The 6,000-nt window shown below is 34.6% G+C and overlaps 1 pseudogene; it reads right to left on the bottom strand.

Moving 5' to 3' along the window:
- Window positions 1–438: 438 nt before the first annotated feature.
- Window positions 439–6,000, bottom strand: part of LOC149570832 (T-complex protein 1 subunit alpha pseudogene) — a 49,824-nt pseudogene continuing 44,262 nt past the window's right edge.

Here is a 6,000-nt window from a genome sequence, read left to right as displayed (position 1 = left end):
TGAATAATTGTTCGTACATCAATCAAGTGTTTCCTTTATGCATTTGGTGAATCATCAAAAATAAGATACTGCTATCTGTGCAGCAGTTACTTTGTTATGGGAAATGATCCATTAGTTGAGGACAATAACTCAACGTTGCATGAGACAACTACACTCTCTTTTCCAAAAATGCTCTAGCATGATTTCATCAGTTGCAGCCTACATCTTGACCCCCACATTTCCTTCTTGAGAAGCCTCACCTAATATGTGGGCACTGTAACTGGAAGGAATACTCGACTGAGGCCTTCCATGACCAATAAATGGCCATTTTTCTTGTAACTATTTCTTTACAGCTTCTATTTCTTCTATGTTCCTTAGTTTATACTCGATGAGAAGCTAAACGTCTGTGATCCTTGTGGTCCACTGTGTAGAGATTTCTTCTGAGTTTCTCCTCCTCACCTAGCTTCGAATCCGCCATCTGGTCATTTTGCAATGAAATATTTTCCATGGTTTATCATCTTCTTGGGGAGTAGATGCCACATTTTTGAGAGGTGTGGGATCTTCAGTTCTCAAGAAGTTGAAAAGCTTAGTTATCGGATCAATCTTAGGATTACTAGTAACAAAAATCTTCACATCTCCAATAATAGATGCATCACCAGTTGCAAGCTGTATGATTTTGACTTTGCTCATTGCTAGCTCAAGAACACCTGCTTTGAGATTATTTCTCACTTGCCCTTTTATAAGATTGAGTCCCATGTTTGAAAGATGTTGTTTGTCAGACTTTGTTTAAGCACTACGATGGTAGGCATGAAGTTTTGCAACAAGCTCTATAGCATCTTTTGCAACGTTCACTACAAGAACCTTTGGTATGATTAAAAAAATATTCTGTAAACTCTGCGATAGCAAGTTATTTTCAAGAACCCAAGGTAGTTGCCAAAATCTCCAAGTATACAGATAAAGTTACTTCAATAGCATCACCACTAGCAACTTACAGTGTTAGACTCCATTTCATCTAGCATATAATCATTAGCTCCTCTTAGAATTATGGAAATCGCCCTTGCACTCTTTGGTCCCTTAACTAAGATTGCATCATCATCAGCAATGCGTTCTTCTACAAACTCATCTATAGAGCCAAGGAATGATAGATATATCTACTTCTCTTTCACGGATCATGTCAAGCTACCTTGGATCAGTAACAAGAACCTGCACTCCCATCTACATTTTTGTCTTCTGAAGATTGAAATCCAAACATGCAATTCTTACTGGGGCCACTCTTGTAGGCATTCCTTGAGCTACCCAACTAGTTTTTAGGGTATAACCGTTTAATAGATAACTATATTTTGATCCCTATCCATGTGCCTTCAAAATATTGATGCCCTTTATTAGATACTTCATTTCACCTTTGTTTCCAGGAGTTTTTATTGCTTGGACAACTTCAACAACCATTTTTGAAAATAGGTCATTGTCAGTAGCTACAATTTTTGAAGACATGCTAGTCTTCATGCAGTTGATAATAAAATCATTTCCAAACTTCTCATCCTTGAAAACTAATTTAGCATCAATGTATTTGCAAGCTTCCCTCATTGCAAGTCTATATCCACTAATGATAGAAGTTGGGTGGATTTTATTTTGAACCAGGTCATTTGCCATATATGAGAAAACTGACCTAGACAACCAAATTTGGAATTTTGATATAGGGGTACTAAAAGTGCACTTACAGGTATCTAGGTGTTCTACCTAGATTCCTTAAGGTTAAGCTCTATTATGGAGATAATCTTTAAAAGCTTATTCAATCTAGGTATCTAGGTGTTCTATTTGGATCCCTTAAGGTCAAGCTTTGTTTTGGAGATAATCTTTAAAAGCTTATTAAACTTAGGTATCTAGGTGTTCTATCCTAATTCCTTATGGTTAAGATTCATTATAGAGATAATCTTTAAAAGCTTATTCAACTTAGGCATCTAGGTGTTCTATTTGGATTCCTTATGGTTAAGCTTCATTCTAGAGATAATCTTTAAAAGCTTATTCAATCTAGGTATCTAGGTGTTCTATCTGGATCCCTTAAAGTTAAGCTTTGTTCTAGAGATAATATTTAAAAACTTATCAATTGGTTTCTACGTCATCAAATTGTAGAATCAATCTCATTTCTTGATCTGTGCATTATGCTTTCTGATTTTCTTTGAATTGAGCATGTTGCTCACACATTCATTCAAAGAGGGGAAAAATGTAATACTCCAAAATTGGCTCATTGCCATCTCAACCAATTCTGGTCTATTTTGGTTAATCCTAAAGTCATATTTCATTAGGCAATTCTCATTCTATTTTTTTCTACTTGACTTCATTGTCCAATGCAAAAAACCCTAATCTGCATTAATCATGTTGTTTATTTAATTCCTAAAGTGTTGACTCAAATTAGCTACATTAAACCTATTTATTAAGATTTGATTTAATTTGAAGTGTTTATACTTTACTTATCTAAAATTATCTCCTAAGGCTAATGTACTAAGGAATTAAATTTATTTAATTTAATAATCCTCTAATTTTATTTATTGAATGTAATTCTTCAATTAATGGGAATATGCATTTATGAGGTCATATCTCATTTTTATTAAATTAAATAACCTTCCAATTTCATCTCTCCAATTTAGGAATGGGAATTCCAAGTGATCTGCCTCTCAAATTGGGATTGGCTTAATCCACTTATTCTCACACTTGGGTGAATTCTAGTTAACTTATTACACTTAGGATCTGAGTTAGTTAACCTCAACTACACTAGGAATCTTCCATCTTGACTCAATCTCTACTTCAATCTTGACCATTGATTTGAGTTGCTCTCAACTGTTAATTGATTTTAGGAATTCTATTTAAGAGGCTTCTAATTCCTCATTTAGGAGGTTATAATTTGAATTGCATCAAAATATTATCGAATTGCATACTCGATTACTCAATCTTGTCATGGATTTTTGAATTGCTTAGCATTAATGTCATATTAGATTAGATATACATCTGTCTAGTTTAATTCTCTTGTACTTGTTATTAGATTAAAATTGCACATCATCTAGCTTAAATAAAATATCATATTATTGCATGAAATCCTTTGTATTAAAGGTTCTGGTTACCTACTTCTTAGTCTGAGAATGAATAGGAAAAATCCTTCTGGTTAGAAGGCAACAGGTCGTGACCTCTTGGATGGACAATTCAATATTTATTTTGGGATGATCTTGTGGGTAAGGACCATGTTGAAGTGTATGTGAAGGTCCGAGGTCACATTTCCACATATACAATAGTTTTTTGGACCTTTCAACCTTTTTCATTGATGTCAAAGGGGGAGTAGTGTAGAAGAAAATTTTGTAGTAAACTATTGGCCTAGTTTTTCACCACCCTTGTTTGTTGTATTCGGTAGTGAAAAACCCTAAATGTGCACTCCAAGTAATTTGAAATTTGGTCAAAAAACCCTAGGCAAAAAATTTCACCAAATAACCTTGTGCCTTGCCTTGTTTGGCCCTAGCCTTTGAAAACTTTAGAAAGTATTATTTTAAATAAATTTTGGCGGGACAATTTTTATCCTAAAGGTTTATTTATGAAAGAATGACCTTTTAATCTTTTGATAAACCTTATAAAGTTTTCCTAAATTGCATTATTTTATTTTGAAAAGGTCCTATGTAACACAAACTTTGTGTGACCATTGATCTTGATCAGATCAACAACCATCGTATTCCTGCAATATGGAGCTGAAAGGTATTTAAATATTACAAGCAAGTGAATTTTTGACACGTAGCCCCTGCTGACATTTCAGCCTTAGTGCGCTGAAAAAAAGTTCATGGTTGTTAGAGCTAGTCAAACCTTTTTGCAGATTTTTTAGTGTTCTCACACATGTTTTGAAATCCCTACAATATCATTGGCCCGCTCTTTAATAAAGGTATAATTTTATATCTTAGGGTTACTCATCATTGATCTTGCAAAGAATCAAGGGCCATCACATTCCTGCAATAATAAAGTGCATGAATGTTAAATATTACGGGGAAGTGCCAATGCGATGTGTGGCATAGTGTGACATCATGAGCCTACCTTTCTTAGAAGGTAATAACAACTTGTCTTATGTGGTACTTGTCAAATGAGCTAGAATATCGATAAAGCATCTCATTGGTCTGACTAGCTGACTAGATATTATAGTCACAAAAGATTTTTTATCACTGCTGATTTGAATAAGATCAAGGGCTAGCGCATGCCTGCAATATGGACTTACTCAACATTTAAGTAATGCAGGCAAGCAGGCATAGTGGGACTAAGACTTAAAGGGAATGCTTACTCATGCCATGTTGGAAAGGTCAGATGAAGTAAAGTGCACTCATTCGTGGAATATGATAGGTATGCCAAGTTGAAGGCAGTGATGTCATGGGCACTGAATTTTTAAATGTCATAGTCAATTCTATTAGAGCACGTTGTAAAAGGATGATATTTTATTGGTTAAGTCAATTGAGTGGGCCATCAAAGAAAAGAACTTTGGCCCACTGTCGATCTAGGAAAGATTGATGAATAACACATGCCCACAATAAGAAGTTAAAGGAGTTTTAAGTAATGTGGGCATGCACCCTTTTGACACATGGCTGGGGGCTTGAAAATTTTAAAGGCATTTTACTTTTGAAATAAAGCCATCCAATTTTTGTGAGATTGATGGGTCAAATTCAAATTTGAAACATAACATGAAACTAACAGTTACAAGAATTAATATGAGTCAAAGTTTCCTTCATGTGAACTCAATGCACTAGTATAATATGAAAATTTTCCATTATTGAAGCACACCATCGTAGATTTTCTTAGAGTGAAAAGGATTTCCAAAGCTAGGGTATAGAATTTCTCAAGGGTTTCAATGAATTTGCAGAGAAAATTGTAGAGAAAGTAGGGAAAATTTAGCAGGTAAGTAATCTATAACCTGTAAAAATCAAGAATTTGTTGTTGTAAGAGTGTGAAATCTAAAAATGCCTCCACGAAAGGAATTTTCTAGGCAAATTGATTATTTAAAGACGGTTGTACATGATGATTTCCTAGAACAATTTCCCTTATCAATAAATGAAATAACTAAATGAAGGGAACTCATTCCTAAGAACCCTAGGGTAGTTGTGGCTAAGGGTTTCTATGATAGGGAAAACTGGGTAAGAGATGCCCAAGTATCTATCAGGGGTTTGCAATTGTTCAAAAGATGGTTCTCAAAAAGGAATTTAGATACCCCCATGAGAAATGTTTGGGAATTCAACATTGGAAAATTAATAGTCCCTACAGTTTTCTTTGATAGTGATCTATTGACTGACCTAGCTAAGAAATATGATCCTATTATAGGATGGGTGAAGAATCATTCTGGAGTAAATCTTTTAGGGTTTTCCCTGAGTTGTTCAATGATTTTTTAAAACTTAACCCTAACTACGTTATACATGAAATCATTGATATGGATGATTTTCAAGTGAGATATGATGCACAAAGAATGTACTTGAGGATAAGGCCATTATAGGAGCATGTTACTAAAGTTGGAACTTTGTTCGTGATTACTACTAGCACACCTAAGCCATTACTGAAAAGACATTTTAACCCTAGGGCTCAGGCATATATCTTTCTCTTTGTAAAATCTTTGGAATGGATGAAGCTAAGTAGATCCCAAGTTCAATTGTCCTCATAATAACTCAAACTCTTCAATTTGGAATGAGTACTATTCTAGATTTTGCTGCTTTTCTTGCAAAGGAAATTCACAATAGTTTGGTAGGGATAGCAAGGGGAATAGTGGATAAACCTTTATGTTGGTATTCATTACTCATATATATATGCTTGTACAAGGGACTCACCTTTTTCTCCAAGGGTATGGAGCTAGAAACAACTAGAAGTGGAGAAAGGAATCCAGTATAGTTGTGGAGTGTGGATATGACCTTAGAAGCCACAGGTGCTAGTTATGTGAGGTTTGATAGATATTTTTCATCTCAGCTTAGAATTATTCTAAGAGGAGACAACCCTGGAATTCCACAAGCACTATTAGAA

The sequence above is a fragment of the Cupressus sempervirens genome, chromosome 2 (genome assembly GCF_028749045.1).
Source record: "Cupressus sempervirens isolate cs-2001-9-10 chromosome 2, ASM2874904v1, whole genome shotgun sequence".
Lineage (NCBI taxonomy): Eukaryota > Viridiplantae > Streptophyta > Pinopsida > Cupressales > Cupressaceae > Cupressus > Cupressus sempervirens.
Note: the sequence above shows the minus strand (reverse complement) of the source record. Positions and strands in the feature narration are given on the sequence as shown.